Source organism: Procambarus clarkii, chromosome 27, assembly GCF_040958095.1.
Source record: "Procambarus clarkii isolate CNS0578487 chromosome 27, FALCON_Pclarkii_2.0, whole genome shotgun sequence".
NCBI lineage: Eukaryota > Metazoa > Arthropoda > Malacostraca > Decapoda > Cambaridae > Procambarus > Procambarus clarkii.
In genome coordinates this window covers 18563078-18580866 of record NC_091176.1, presented here as the reverse complement: position 1 = coordinate 18580866, position 17789 = coordinate 18563078, and positions in this window count along the sequence as shown.

Here is a 17789-nt window from a genome sequence, read left to right as displayed (position 1 = left end):
CGGCTATCACCTCATTATGTCCGGTCGTGATGGTCAAGTGGATTAAGGCGTCTTGTACATACCAGTTGCGTTGCTTCTGGGAGTATGGGTTCGAGTCACTTCTGGGGTGTGAGTTTTCAGTTGCATATTGTCCAGGGGACCATTCTGGCTTGTTCGCATTTGTGTTCCTCACGTGTGCCCCTAAGAATGAGGTGATTTGGTAAAATGCTATGCCCAAGATAACTATCCGAGTGCCGGCGGTGGGGTGGTTCAAATAGCCTCGGCTATCACCTCATTATGTCCGGTCGTGATGGTCAAGTGGATTAAGGCGTCTTGTACATACCAGTTGCGTTGCTTCTGGGAGTATGGGTTCGAGTCACTTCTGGGGTGTGAGTTTTCAGTTGCATATTGTCCAGGGGACCATTCTGGCTTGTTCGCATTTGTGTTCCTCACGTGTGCCCCTAAGAATGAGGTGATTTGGTAAAATGCTATGCCCAAGATAACTATCCGAGTGCCGGCGGTGGGGTGGTTCAAATAGCCTCGGCTATCACCTCATTATGTCCGGTCGTGATGGTCAAGTGGATTAAGGCGTCTTGTACATACCAGTTGCGTTGCTTCTGGGAGTATGGGTTCGAGTCACTTCTGGGGTGTGAGTTTTCAGTTGCATATTGTCCAGGGGACCATTCTGGCTTGTTCGCATTTGTGTTCCTCACGTGTGCCCCTAAGAATGAGGTGATTTGGTAAAATGCTATGCCCAAGATAACTATCCGAGTGCCGGCGGTGGGGTGGTTCAAATAGCCTCGGCTATCACCTCATTATGTCCGGTCGTGATGGTCAAGTGGATTAAGGCGTCTTGTACATACCAGTTGCGTTGCTTCTGGGAGTATGGGTTCGAGTCACTTCTGGGGTGTGAGTTTTCAGTTGCATATTGTCCAGGGGACCATTCTGGCTTGTTCGCATTTGTGTTCCTCACGTGTGCCCCTAAGAATGAGGTGATTTGGTAAAATGCTATGCCCAAGATAACTATCCGAGTGCCGGCGGTGGGGTGGTTCAAATAGCCTCGGCTATCACCTCATTATGTCCGGTCGTGATGGTCAAGTGGATTAAGGCGTCTTGTACATACCAGTTGCGTTGCTTCTGGGAGTATGGGTTCGAGTCACTTCTGGGGTGTGAGTTTTCAGTTGCATATTGTCCAGGGGACCATTCTGGCTTGTTCGCATTTGTGTTCCTCACGTGTGCCCCTAAGAATGAGGTGATTTGGTAAAATGCTATGCCCAAGATAACTATCCGAGTGCCGGCGGTGGGGTGGTTCAAATAGCCTCGGCTATCACCTCATTATGTCCGGTCGTGATGGTCAAGTGGATTAAGGCGTCTTGTACATACCAGTTGCGTTGCTTCTGGGAGTATGGGTTCGAGTCACTTCTGGGGTGTGAGTTTTCAGTTATATATATATATATATATATATATATATATATATATATATATATATATATATATATATATATATATATATATATATATATATATATACATATATAATATAATATTAATATCAAACAAGACAATTCAAGAAGGGAGAGGAAACAGGAAGCGATGTATATATAATGTGAGTCGGAAAGGAGCGAGATGCAGATGGGAGAGTTTAGGTGGAATGGTCTTGGTGGGAGGGTGTAGACTGGATTGTTTGGGTGGGAGGGTGTTGGTGGGAGTGTTTGGGTGGGATGGGAGTAACCTGCCACCTTGGGCCGTGATGCAGGTGATAGGTTCCACTTCTCTCACCTCAGGAGGTGGTGGTGGTGGTGTAGGGGTAGAGAGTGTAGTGTGGTGGAGGATGCTGCCAACCTTCACCTTGGTTGGGGGATGCGAGTGACAGCTTGTCGAGGTGTATTCTTTCATCTCTCACTCCCTCAAGTTATTTTCATATTCTTTCTTTCGAATTCCTATTCGTACTTATTTTTTATCATTTTTGGACTATGTTCTCGCGTGCGCGAGCTTTTGTTTGTTTAATTTAATATCGGTTGTCTAGCAGTAAATAAGGCAGAGGAGGAGGAGATATGTCTCTATACCATCCTGTAGCTACTTTACTCGAAATTATAAAATATTCCTATGAATCTTTTTTTTTAATTTATGGACAGTATCTTTCTCCACCCCCTCTTTGTCCAGTTTATTGTGAGTTTCTTACACTGAATCTTGGCTCGCTTGAAGCTGCATTGTCTTCCTATGGCCTCTCTTGTTCTCTTTACCTAGAAGAGCTTTTATTTGTCTTCTTTCTCGAGGCCTCTTGGTATTCTCTTCTTCAAGATCATAACCACCACCTCTTCATAAATTAATAATTTTATTAATTTATGGACAGTATCTCCAAAATTTATGGACAGTATCTCCAAAATTTATGGACAGTATCTTCTTGTCTCCAAACAACGTTTGTGTTGTCGGGGCTTCACGTCATTAGTTCAGACGGGTAGTTTATATTGTAGATGTCAACTAGTCATAGATCGGACCATTTAAAGTTCTTGATTAATTTTTTCACAGTATGAGGATTCAATGCTGGTGATGCATATACCAGTATTGGTCTCACATAGGTTGTGTACAGCGTTCTGAAGACTTCCTTTGTTGCTGTTCCAAGAAGCTAGTTTATTAACCATGAGGGTTTTTGTCGATGTTTTCCGCAGGTGTGAGGGTCCGTGCCACAGGTAACTGAGTTCCTCGTAATAGGTAATGCAGAACCTCATAATAGGTACTACAATATCGTGCAATAGGTGATATATAGTACCTCACAATAGGATGTGAAGCACCTCGTAATAAGTTATTCGATAAAATTGGAATGCAGGGCAATGTAATTGTTAAGGTGGGATATTTAGACGATTATAATGACAGAGAAGCAGTAAGTGGCTGCAATTCAACACGAAAAGAGGTCATTGGAGGGACTGTCAACGTAGTTTGTGTCAACGACCTAACAAGACTAACGAGGACAGGCTGTATAGTATGGTAGACGAGTATACAACATTAATGACGGCAATTGGGTGATCTGAAAACCTTAGAGGAATACAGATGTTTTGGCCCTTTTGAAACCATTAAAACTTCCACAAAGTCAATTATAATTGTAATTGACTTTCTGGAATTAAGTTATCTGAGCATCGAAGTTCCATTGAGAGTAAAACATATGTGATCTTATTTATTAATATCACTGCATTATTATCAATATGGATTTGTTCATTTAATATCTTTGTTATCTCCTGATGCCCCTAGCTATAGGATGACCAGAACGGCTTATACTATACTGACAAACACTAAGTATATTAAGAGAGAAGGCTGCGCGTGCAAGGATGTATGTATGTTTGTGTGTATATTTATGTATTTAATGTGTGTGTGTTGACTACTTCTCGTTAGTCAGGTAGTCAGTTGATGTAATTACATATATGTGGTTTAATCAGTTCATATAACTACATATATATAAATGTAAGTACATATATGTAAGTTAATCAGTTTAAGTACATATATGTAGGTTAATCAGTTTATATAAGTACATATATATTTAGGTTAATTAGTTCATGTAAGTACATACATGTAGATTAATCAGTTTATATAAGTACATATATATTTAGGTTAATCAGTTCATGTAAGTACATACATGTAGATTAATCAGTTTATATAAGTACATATATATTTAGGTTAATTAGTTCATGTAAGTACATACATGTAGATTAATCAGTTTATATAAGTACATATATATTTAGGTTAATCAGTTCATGTAAGTACATACATGTAGATGAATCAGTTTATGTAGGTATGAGCATGTAATTCCACATATTTCCCCTTTGTTGAGCGGAGGGTAGTCGAAGCCTCGTAGTCTAACCAGCGTTACCTTCCTGAGGTCACCAACAGACCTTCCCCACAGCCACAGCAGTGACCTGACCTCCAGGTACCTAGTTACTGTCAGCTCAACCTGGGGCTCCATGTGCTAGAGCGTCACCGTCCTGCCCAGGAACCGAACCCGGCCCCATACGGTTGTAACTCGACAGCGCTGACCCTCTCTATAGCAAGGGTACTTTTCGCTGCAATTATGTGCTCACCACTGCAATTACGGCCCACGGTTCACTTGCAATCATTCTCTAAATTATAAAAGACAGAATATATGGAGCGCAAATTATTAAGGGAATTATTGACGTTGTAACTGTCAATTTGAGGCGGCCAAGAGGAGCCTCGGACCCGGGAACTGGGTCACAAATATATATATATATATATATATATATATATATATATATATATATATATATATATATATATATATATATATATATATATATATATAAATTCACTAGGTGTGTGCGAGTGTAATTGGTTGTCAAGTCTTGTGTGTGTTGGTGATTAAGCATCGACCCGGGTAACAGGTCAATTCGTATTTAGGGTCTTTAAATAAGGTCTTGAACAATTTGTGTGAGTGACCACACGTCAACGTTCATCAAGTGGAGGGTACACAACCACAGTGTGTTTGACAGACTACTATCTCCCTCCTCCCCTAACCAGGGCTGCTTCCTGGTGTGTGTGTGGGGTAGGGGGCCCCACACACACACACACCAGGAAGCAGCCCGTAACAGCTGTCTAACTCACAGGTGTCTATTTACTGCTAGGTAAGAGGAGCATCAGGGTAAAATAAGCTCTGCCCATTATGTTTCTCGCCGGCGCCGGAAATTGAACCCGGGCCACAGGATTACGTGTCCAGCGTGCTGTCCACACAGCCACTGGCACCTATTTGTGTGTGTTTGTACTCACCTAATTGTGCTTGCGGGGGTTGAGCTTTGGCTCTTTGGTCCCGCCTCTCAACTGTCAATCAACTGATGGACAGATTCCTGAGCCTACTGGGCTCTATCATATCTACATTTGAAACAGTGTATGGAGTCAGCCTCCACCACATTACTGCCTAATGCATTCCATCCGTTAACTACTTTGACGCTGAAAAAGTTTCTTCTAACGTCCCTGTGGCTCATGTGGGTACTCAGTGTGTGTGTGTGTGTGTACTCACCTAATTGTGCTTGCGGGGGTTGAGCTTTGGCTCTTTGGTCCCACTGTGTGTGTGTGTGTGTGTGTGTGTGTGTGTGTGTGTGTGTGTGTGTGTGTGTGTGTGTGTGTGTGTGTGTTTGTGTGTGTGTGTTTGTTTGAATTATTTTCCCTACCTATAAACGTATGGACGGCGGCCAGTCATCTAAATGTCTAAGTTCTCGACGATAATGCATGTAAAACATCAATATTTACGCCTCTTTACTATTTATTAATTCGTCGTATTTTTAACGAATTGGTCGATTTTGGAAACAGTGTGAGCAATTAGATGAGTTTGGGTTCGTAAAGTGCGTTTTTACCCCTTTGAACACATGACAGTAATTAGATGAGCTACTGTGCGAGTTTGCAGCAAGATCTGTGTCAAAACTGAATTGAGTGGAGTTAGCTGAATAGAGTAATTTATTCCCTTTGATATGTAAGCAAGATAGACATCAGACACATTCAAACGCAGCAACAGTATTTTTTTGTATATTGTAAATGACAGGGTATCGTCAAATCATACATGAAACGGATTAACAACGCTCCTTTTCATTTTCTCAAAACAAAGTCTTAGTTAAGGCTGAATTAGGTGAGAGTACACTGTGTTGGGTTTGGTTGGGTTAATTAAGAGTGGATAGGTGCTCGGGTACATTATGTTGTGTCAGGTTTCAACATTCGTTGGTGAGCCGTCTTGTGTTCCATGAGACCTCCTTCCCGCGGGGCAACCGGAAGCTGGGCTCGTCATTTTGAATTTGAAATTGAAATAAGTTTGTTGAAGTATAAATACACATAAAGATGAGGTAGCTCAAGCTATTCTCACCCCGTTCAGTACAACGTGTTATATATATTATTGGCGTATACTGGCAGCAGGTTTTCACTTATACATGTTTCATTGAATATGACTGAATATTCTGTATTGATTATTTTCTTGTTTAGGGCTTCTATCCCTCTGACTAGTGCTCTTGCTTCTTGGTTTAATTGGAAGAGGATTTCTCCTAAAGTCATCTTCGTTCAATGTGACGAAAAAAAAATAACTGTAGAATGTATTACACCTATTATAAATTTACACAACATTTCGAACCTACATGGTTCATTCTCAAGTGAGGGGCCAGTACAGGACATATTAGATTTATACCATTAGGGAGATCAGGGGCAGACAAATACAAATAGGGAAAGAGTAAGGCGTAAAAGTGCGAAGGACAAGGCGAAAAAAAAGGGTATGATGCATATTCTATGATTAATGAGGTGTAGTGGGCGTGGCATGTTGAGCAGTCTTTTATGTTGGCATCTTCACGCTCCGGTCTTGTTCTTACTCTCATGGTGGGTAGACAGCAGCGTGTGTGTTGAGTCCTACCCAAGAATATATGAATAAAATTAGCGACATCCTCAGTGATGACACTAAATTTTATAATCATTATTATTATTATTATCGATTTATTATCATCAACACCTGTTCCATATCCCCAGTAATATTTGTACCCATGCCTGAGCCGCATGTGAACACAGTCACTCCAAACATTTCTCCTTTTACCATAAGTGAACTCGGTGCTTTGACTCGTTTAGTGTTGCATGGCTTGACTTCTCTCATACATTATAACCTCTTGATCTTAAGAACACGCGTCCTCAGTTTTCTGAGTGAGAGTGTCGTCAGATTACGCTGCTCGCGTCCTGTGTCTGGAAGTCAGGTAATGCAGCGTCGAATACAATTTTGACTCACGCTTCGCCTTCCGTTTGATATAAGAAACTTCGTATCCAAGACAGTGGAGCTGTGCATGGCAGTAAAACGAATGAAAGTGTATGACATTCGTTGTCTGTCTGTCTGTCAGTTATATTTCTGACTCTCTCTCTCTCTCTCTCTCTCTCTCTCTCTCTCTCTCTCCCAATATCAATATATTCATCTCTGGAAACAAAATAATACTGTAACATCCACAAGGGACTTGTATTATCCTCTTAGTCGTGGAAAAGTCTTAATTAAATAGCCGTTCTCTCGAGAGAGATAATCTCCGTATTTAAGAAAAATGTTATGAGTACAAATGTTACTAATGAGGTTCCCTGATTTTTTTTCACATAAATCCATCCGCAGTTAATCAAATTAAGATGGCCAACTGCAAGTACCTTTGGATTAGCCAATCCCCTAATGGTAGGGAATGGGGTCGCGTATAGCGACGTATAGCTGCTTCTCTCTCTGCCTCCTCATGTATAAATTCCACAGAAATTTCATGCACATACATCACATTACCTTTTAATTGATACATTTCCCCCCCCCCCTCACTTGTTGTTGCATCAAGGAAGTGTGAAGATAGAATTACATGTTACGCAGACATAGTAGTATTATATTCGACTTTAATTGAGTAGGTGATTTGCACCAGCTGATTTGGAAGGTCACGCTCGCCAGAGGTGAATGAGACGTGTCCCAGCCGAGGTGCCAAAGGTGAGACATAAGGTGTTCCCCCCGTGCTGGTCCCGGGGGTGTCGTGGAAGCCGCCACTGGACTAGACTCGTTAAGATTGATTTATGAAGATTAAGCCACCCAAAAGGTGGCACGGGCATGAATAGCCCGTAAGTGGTAGCTTTTTTGAGCCATTACCAGTATCAATAGATGATACTGGAGATCTGTGGAGGTGCGACTGCACCCTGTGTGACGGGAGATGTCTCCGGTATCGTTAAGAGCCCGGGATGCGGTATTATAATAGCCAAGACGCACTTCTTGGCCCAGTGTACAAGACTCCATTTTCGTAACAGGCGGAGTGATTTTTGTTATTTTTAAATGTTTCATTCCAAATTAGTTTATTTGAATTAGCTTTATTATTTTATATTAAGAATATGAATCACTGACTTAGTTATGTTAGGTTTGATCAAATTTGTATTTTAGTTTTAATCTAAACTAAACAAATAAATAAAATAAAATGTAATATAATGGAAAGTTTGATCATCCCATAAGAAATAAATATATAATATAATTTCAGGAAAACTCAGCTTCTTGGGTAACTTTGCTTATTTTAAAAGTAATTTTTTTAAACAAGTTTAAAATTCCATTGATTTTATTGCAATAATGACCAAGTGAACATGTACGTCTAGTGAACCAATTTCATCGTATTAAATATCAATGGTATCTACGTTTGTGATAACAGTTACGGCCGCACTTAGCCAGTAACGGGGTTCTTTACATATCAAACTGTATATGAGGCCTTAGTGTCCCTTTCTTACTCGATGCCTCCCACGAGTCTTAGGTAAGTTATCAAGAACTGGCAGCAGTAATAATCAATCTAAAGGGAAAAGAGGGTTAAACAACACTAAACAGAACCTTCAACAAATGTACTTCTTAACTCTACATACACATGACCTAACACCGCAGGTGTCACTTTCCCACAGAACACTATGAAACTTCTGCAATCTTCTTTCCCAGCGAGTCCACTTCTATCTTCTATCGTACACCCCTTAAGGTTCCCTCCCTGAGTCTGTCTCCTGTGGTCCTCACGCCGGCGAGTTCACCTTTCTCAGTAAATTTCAGTAAAAAAAGTAAATTCCAGTAAACTTTCTCAGTAAATTTGTCAGTAAAGAGTATAGGCCATTCCTATACAGTATCGTCACGGTGTTCAAAACACCACTTCTACTCTCCAGCAACACACTGGCAGGGGTCTCCAGCAACACTGGCAGGGGTCTCCAGCAACACACTGGCAGGGGTCTCCAGCAACACACTGGCAGGGGTCTCCAGCAACACACTGGGTGGGTCTCCAGCAACACACTGGGTGGGTCTCCAGCAACACACTGGGTGGGTCTCCAGCAACACACTGGGTGGGTCTCCAGTAACACGCTGGCAGAGGTCTCAAACAACACACTGGCAGACTTCCACACAGGCTTCAATTATAACAAGCCCTAACAGACGGACATTATTTCCATCTCGTAACTCATCTTAGCCATCCCAGGATACGTCGGTCCAATCGCCAATACTTCACTAAGTATCACAGACAAATGACTCGGCCACTTGTTCCCACTGGAACACGTCTTGTGTTCAGGACTGCCTCGGGTGAACTGATTCCTGTCGACCAAGATACCACCCACATCACTTCTGAGGAGTAAAATGTGATTAGTAAGAAGAAAACTGCACAGGTGACAAAAAGGTGAAAGCCTTCCACTGTGGAACAGAAAATGGGATCGGGTGCGTTCAGCAGATGGCGTTGATATCGTCACACCTTCCCTCCTAAAAAAAAATTGGGGTCGGGTGTGCTCAACAGATGGCGTCGACATTGTCACAGCTTGTCAACGGCAGGAAATGACTTTTTTTGCATTTCGCCTGGGATTTAAAATGGCATAGGACTGGCATTGCATTTCAGCTGGTTATTATAGTTTAAAGACCAGTAATGAGGTGAATGAATTGCATCCCAGCAACAAATTTGTTTGGAGGCATTCATAAATGCTGCAGTTGAATGTATTAATATTCTCAGTAAGGGTTCAGGTTATGAAGGTCATCGCTCAACTCCCATGATGGAAGATTTGCTTCACCGAAGAATTTTTCTTTGAACGTGATAGGTGAAATAATATTTATCGTCCCTATTATTATTTATTGCAGCAAGGGGTACCCTCTGGTGGCCATGAATCTGTCTGTCTGTCTGTCTGTCTGTCTGTCTGTCTCTCTCTCTCTCTCTCTCTCTCTCTCTCTCTCTCTCTCTCTCTCTCTCTCTCTCTCTCTCTCTCTCTCTCTCTCTCTCTCTCTCTCTCTCTCTCTCTCCAATTGATATTTTGATGCTATTTTAACAACGTTCTTAAGATTCGTTGTGGTCACGTTGTGCGTGACGGGATATTATGAACAGCTAAAAAAAACTTTTAAAACTTCCGAAAAAAATGATAAACTTGCCGTGGCTTTCAAATTTGTACATGGATTTTTTTCGAAAACAAATTTGTTTGAAAAATTACCCCTGGAATTGTTCCATGGTTTAAATATGTTGATGATATTTTGTGTCTATGGCCTACACATGTAAATTCAGACGAACTTGTAGCTAAACTTAATGATCATGTCACCTCTATAAAATTTACTATAGAAACTGAAATTGATAAATATTTGGCGTTTCTAGATATACTTATTAATAGATAAAAAAATATTCACTAAAGTTTAGTACGTATAGAAAGCCTACAAATAAATTAGCCTATATTCATTATTTCTCAGGGCATAGCTACAATGTGAATTTTTTCCTCTATGTATCTAAAAAAAATCAATTTTTTCCTCTATGTATCTAAAAACTCTTCGGGTTGTTAGTCCAGAATTCTTAGATGAAGAGTTTAAGAATATTAATTCTATTGGTCTCCACTTTAGTTTTTCACCGAGTTTTTTTTTTTTGTAAGTTTGCCTTAGTAAAGCACGTCGTACACATTATAATAATATATGCAATGAAAAAATTCGCCCAAAAAATGTGTTGCTTAAAAAAAATTCGGGGTTCGAAAATATTGTCAAGGACTTGAAACTCTTTGTTTCAAAATATAACTTCAATATATGACTATATATAACTATATATAATATGTTATTGATTTCAATCAATAACAATACAAAACATGTATTGCTTAGTTACGAAAATACTGTTGGAAAGCTATTAGATAGAAACTGTCCTCGTAGTGATAATTGTGTCATTTACAGAACACCTTGCAAAGACGGTAATAGGCTTTAAGTAGGACAAACATCCAAAGATTTGAAATGTAGAATTTTGCAACATAAATCCTCTGTAAGACACTGCAAATTGTCTAATACTTTATTTGTTCATTTGTCAGAAATCAAATTGATTGGGAGAGCTTCTTCAATAACAAATTGTAAAATCATTTTTAATAGGAACATTATCAAATCTGCTTTCATAAAGACTACAAAATCATGTAATTTGAATATTATCAATAGTTTGTATAATTTAGATCGATTTTTGATTGATCAGCTAAAAGATGATTTGAATAGGATCATTGATACACATTTATCTCACTAAAACCTTATTGATATTCCATTATCTCACTAAAGACATTTTACCTCACCACTTTCCTGCCTTTTCATATTGCAAAACTACACAGATTGGTCGTGTCAATATTCAGAGTCTGACGTCCTGCAATCCCAACTAGCCAATTAAACACTGTAAACGGCAGATGACAATTTCAATTTCAGCTATCCTTGTTTACACACTAATATCCTCGTTTTGGTGCATTGTTCGATAATAACAAGCGTTTTTGGCATCCGGCAACGATTTAAAGTACAACAGCTTTTTGCCGATTGCTGCCGGGTCAATTCGTTGGGGTTTTATCAGAATTTCAAATAGTTATTAGTAGTCTGTGATGCAATTTTTAGTAAGCTATGCATTTTCAAATGGTCCGTTTATTCAATCGGCAAAGCTTTGTAAATAAATTATATTTTTATATTGATATATAGAACTGAGTTTTGAAACTGGAATAAATCCGTATTGGCTAGATTATATATTTATTTTGAAACAGAAAAAAAAATTAGCAATCATAATATTAATAAAATTATTCAAGAATTGTAATTCATAAAATATTAGCATGTAGAACGTATATAATAAAAATAATATGAAATATACCTATAATATTATATATTAAAATATAAATAATATAAAACATATATAAAATGCTGCTTTAATAGTCATAATTATGTAATAATAAAATAATGATGCAATAATACTGTTTTAATTCTTCTTTAACTGTATATACTTCGAGTTGATGTGTTTTAAAAGCGCTTAATGTACAAACATACAATTGAACAAAATAAAATACACAAAAAAAAACTTTTGTTGGGAGTAATTCGGGAGGGTATTAAACCCTAGTGAGAGATGATTTACTGGAGCAATATATCTCTCAGGGCGATGCCTGTGGTATAATTTTGCCCTCTCTGTCTCTGGGATATTTTTTTTAGTGTGTTTACTCTCATATTTGTGCCTGTTGTATAATGTCTCAGCTCTTGGACCCCGGCTTTCAAGTCGGTGGTTGTCTAATGCACTGACTGACGCTGATCTAGGTTTGTCTCACATTGACTTTTGATCATTTTGAATGAAGAGGATTTCTTTTTGTTTTGTTTTTGCCCTCTTCCAGTTCATTATATTTTTCTGCTACTCGTATGTTAAGCGAGGGTGTTCTCACCTCTGTGTGGCTCACATGGGCGGTTAACATCTTTAGGGTTCTGTTGTTCAATTGTTATTCATTATGAACGTTTACATCTTTTTTCAGTCTGTTTATTCCCGTTATAATCTTACCTGTCTCTCTCCCTTTGTCTCTCTTTCTCTCACACACACACACACCACCTCCCCCCACCTAATGACTCCTCACCCCTCCCCCCTCTCCACTAATCACCCCTCAGGCCCCCATCACCATCTCGTTAACCTTCCCATTAAACATAATACACTCGAAAAATTCCTACTCTAATTACCATCATATTCACAGGTAACATCAGCAAATGTGTGTGTGTGTGTGTGTGTGTGTGTGTGTGTGTGTGTGTGTGTGTGTGTGTGTGTGTGTGTGTGTGTGTGTGTGTGTGTGTGTGTGTGTTTGTGCGTGTGTTTGTGCGTGTGTTTGCGATTGTGTGTGTTTACTGTTTGTGCCTGAAGGGTTGGCTGTTAGCTTTTGGATCCCGTCTTTCTATATCTCTATATCTTATTATATTTCTAACCGTCTGATGTCTAATGAACTCACAATATTTTTATCATATCTGCTACATATATTCCACACACACACACACACACACGCACACACACACACACACACACACACACACACACACACACACACACACACACACACACACACACACACAAGTGATGTGAGGGAGACTGACTCCATACACAGTTTCAAATGAAGATATGATAGAGCTTAGTAGGCTCAGGAATCTGCACATCAGTTGATTGACAGTTCAGAGGCATGACCAAGGAGCCAGAGCTAAACCCCAACAAGCACAACTAAGTGAGTACACACGGTATTTCTCCTACAGAAATGCAGCATATATCCATTCCAGCAACCTGTTTCACTCCCCAACGGGATGTCAAGGAATGACTCACTCGCCCCTCTCTCTCTTCCCTTTGAAACCAGATCAACTGGAATGTTTATCCCCAATACAGGGACAACGAGGAACTAATCAGGTCAATGGTCATGCACACTGATACAGGAAGAACCGTGATCAAGGTGGAAGAGCTGCTAGAACAAGGCCTTTCAACTACCAACTATTATTTAAATAGCGAAGAAGCTGATTGGTATGAGAGTGAGTGGGATCACCACAAGTCGGCGTCCAGATGATTGGGAATGAGAAAAGGAACGTGAAATGTGACAAAGTGGTTGTGTTGTTACAGATGTACTGGACTCTAGAGCACCTGTAACGACACACTGACTTTTTGGCTTCATCTGTCACGATTTAGAGAATATAATCGTGACAGAGGAAGCCAACTTGCACTGCTACTGAATATGTGTTATACCTGCTGAGAACCAGACAGCGGCAAGCTGAGCATTGAGAAATTAAAAAAAAGCCTCCTGAAGACTGTGGAAAAGGCAGCAACAGTAACATGAGAACAGATCTTAATTCACAGTGACTTGAACAACAGGGCGTTAGATTAGGAAATAAGGAAGTAACGGCGGTGAAACGGAAAACATGGCGAGCAAAGTTAGTGGATTCAGCAAAATAAACATTTCTTTATTCTAAACATTATGAAGCTACCGTGGAGACAAGAAGAAGACAAGCAAGTAACACTCGACCTTGTGTGGCCACACAATAAGACATACAAGACACGAAAAGTTGCAACGTACTAAGTTTCACAGCCTTGTATAGGCCACTAGGCCTTCTGCCGTTTTTGTTTTGATTCTTATACGATTTAATAAATCCCGTATTCAGTTTAATGGAGGGAAAACGGTCAAGAAAATCACGAGACAACAGATGCGTCGACCATAAAGGGATAAAAGCTTTCTTACGGGAAATCCCTAAAGGGATAAAACAGCAAGTGAGATTAATGAAAATGATATCCTTGAAGTGCACAGAAGCCACCGAAATATTCACAAGCAGGTAAAGGAAGAAATTAGTCAGTAGAGAATTGACATCAATTCTGATACTCTGAGAGACAGACTAAAAAGAGGAGTAAACATTCAATGTAAAAAATGACCCCGACAGAAGCGCCTGACCTGCCCAAGTTGTTGCTCACTTACAAGATGAACGAAGGTGCAATAAAGGATAGTTTGACTAAGTTTAAAAGCGTTGGGCAAGGCTTCACAGAACTCAACAAATGAGGTCTGAGAACTCAAGAAGATTTTCTCTATGTTTCTCTGCTCAAGAGAAACAGGTCTTTCAAAGAGAGTCAGAATAGTCCCGACAACTACTAAAGGAGAATGGAAGGGGAATTATTACCACAGTTACAGTCCCGCTCCCGTGCCATGTAAGTCCACTACGGGCTCACCACAGCCCGTGCTACTTGAAACTTTTGTTCCGAGTAGTTGAATCTAAAACAACAAAAGCAACGATACTTATTAATCCAGTAAGTAATTATAAAAAGAAGGCACCAAGCCAGGTACTTATTAATCAGTTAATTAAGGTCTTCAATACCATATTGGTGGCGAGAACTCTAAAATTTCTGGAAAACGATAAGCGTAGCAACAATACTTAAAAAGGAAAAGTAATAGGAAGTTCTAAAATGCAGACTAGCTTCCTAAACACATATCCTACAAGCAAGGGGAAAGGCCATCTTAGATATACGGTGAAGATATGCAACATGGCTGATTCGTGAAGTAAGAGATAAATACTATGAGGACAGAATATGGGAGCTTTTAGAGGAGAGACAAAAAAAACAAAGAAGTGATCACCACGTATAAAATACTGAAAGAGGACAGGAATAACCTTTGCTAAATGCGAAATATAGTTGAGAGGACATAGAGGACATAGTTGAAGTTATAAACCTAAATATCAAAGAGATATGATACTATACTCATGCAGTGCTGGTAACTAGCAAGTGGATTTCATTAAAACAAATAGCTGTAGATGTCGCCTTCATCCTGAGTGTCGAGGCTGGAGGATGCGACAGTGAATTAGAATCTCAAGGAAATTGAAATCACCAGGAACATTTTACCCATTAAGGCTAATGGTCCCTATTATGCTGATCACCTGGTTCCCCTTGAACCTGCCAGAGAGGGCTGTAAATATAACCATATGTCAAATCCTTGCAAAATGTTCTTTAGTTTAACAAGCCTAACTTGCGTTATCCAAATCTTAAACAAAAAGAAAAAGGCAGAGAAATTCCAGTAAATTATCCGGGAAAGCCTTATCCTGGCTATGATAGATCTTCAGAGAGTCCGCTTCTCAACTTTTCAGATGTCATTCAGATGTATTTTGATCTGAAAGTCAAAACATACGTTATAATGTATGGATTTGCACATATTGACATCTGGATAAAGGGACAATTATTTAGTGCCTCTATCTGGGTTGAATTATGGACCTGAGAAATGCAATCGCTAGTAAGCTTAATTGTGGATGGAGGAAACGTTCAAGTCTCATTTTAGGTGCCGGCGATCACTCACGGTGAGGCAGCAATTCGAAGACGAATCATCTTCTGCTGAAAGAGAATAACCTACACAGTTATCCTTCGTCATGTCTGTTTTCAGGCACTGGCTTATATCTGGCGAATAATTCTTTGCTAGACATTTTAACGTCTCTTAAAATTAGTTTCTAAATATGTGATGTATATAAACGTGTCGCAGGGCGACGGTACTCATAAGCATTCACATGAGACATCAGCATTCGTATAAAATCGAAACATATATATATATAAGGTATAAACATTTACATGTGGTATAAATATTCGTAAGAATGCATCAACATTTGAATGATGTATAAAAATTCCCATAAATGCATAAACATTTATTTGCATGAGGTTTGCATTTACATGAGGAATAAACGGAAAAAAATATAAAATTTAATTAAATTCAAGGTTGAGTTCATACCATATCTTCTGTAAAGCAAGATGATGAGAAATTACTAAGCTCTTTAATACTGAAGCTTTCGAGACTTTCTAATATATTCTGATAAATGTTTTCAGGGACTCTGACTGAGATTAATATCTAATAAAGAAAGGTATGCTTTTGAAATTATCTTATGAATCTTCTGCGTATTAAATTAAACATATCGAGTCAAAATGAGTGGGTGTATGAGCATGTGCGTGTGTGTGTGTTTATGTATGTATTTCTGTGTGTATGTATGTATTTCTGTGTGTGTGTATTTACTATTTGTATTTAATATTTGTGTCTGCAGAAAGGAGCTATTAGCTCTTGGACCCCGCCTTTCTAACCCATCTATTTTTTTCTCTATTATATCTACTACATATTTATTTTAACACATGCGCGCGCGCGCACATACACACACACACACACACACACACACACACAGACACACACACACACACACACACACACACACACACACACACACACACACACACACACACACACACACACACACACACACACACACACACTTTACCAATTTACTGCTAGCTGAACAGAGCCATCAGGGGTAAAAGAAACTCAACCCTTGGTTTCCGCCTCAGCCGGGAATCGAACCCGGGGGAGTGTGTGCGTGTATGTGTACAAGAACATATCAAACTGCTCAATGTCAACAGGTTTTGTAGTCTATCACCAGGTCTGTTAGTCTTTGCTAATGAGATTAATGGTTTTAAAAACACGCTAACAAATCTCTAATCAGTAAATGAAATAATTAAAATAACAAATCAACAAACTGGCGTTAAAATGAGCAGTCAAAGAGATATTACAGTGTCGAGGACGTCCCGCTTCTTAAGGAGACGTTTCTCTAGTGACTGTCTCTCCTCTGGTCTAACATGACATAGTTTACTAATCGGCTTCCAAGTGCTTAAGAAGGATTAGATACTCGATTCCTTGGGGTCAAGAGCGTTAATGTTTACGAGCGTGATATATATATATATATATATATATATATATATATATATATATATATATATATATATATATATATATATATATATATATATATATATATATATATATATATACAGTATAACAACTGAAAACTCATACCCCAGAAGTGACTCGAACCCATACTGCCAGGAGCACTTTGCAACTGGTGTACAGGACACCTTACCCACTCGAAAACTGAAAAAGAGTTTTCAGTTGCATATATGCCTGGGGACCATTCAGGCTTGTTCGCATATATGCATATATATATGGTTACCACCTCTGTGGGAACTCATAGCCTCGGATAAGAGGATAAAGAACAGTCATATAAAATCTTTCCCTTTAACTGTAAATGCAATTGAGTACTTTCTTCTACTACCTCTTTTTTTGTTATTATATACTTTATTATGCACCTTGACGCGTGATGCACAGGATAAAGTATAACAACTATTTATATAGATACATCGAAATACTACAAAATAAAAATTTATGAGCTGAGTGGTTTCTAACTTCCTGTGGGGTGCAATCAGAGACTAAACACAGAAAAAGGATAGAGAGTTATAAGCAAATAGCTGCCAACTAGGCCAATAGTATGAGCTTGAGAAGAAATGTAAATGAGAAAACTGAATTTCAAAATAAAAACAGCGAACGAAATAACACATAATACAAACACCAACAAAAATGGCTGTAGCCAGAATGTAAACATGTGATCCAAACTATTGTGAAGCACTACAAAATGAACGGTGACCAACGCTTATGTAAATCGAGAAGAACCACTCCATCCAGGAAGGGGCCGGAGGCTCGCAACACCAGACGTGACCTCCATAGCTCACACACACACACAC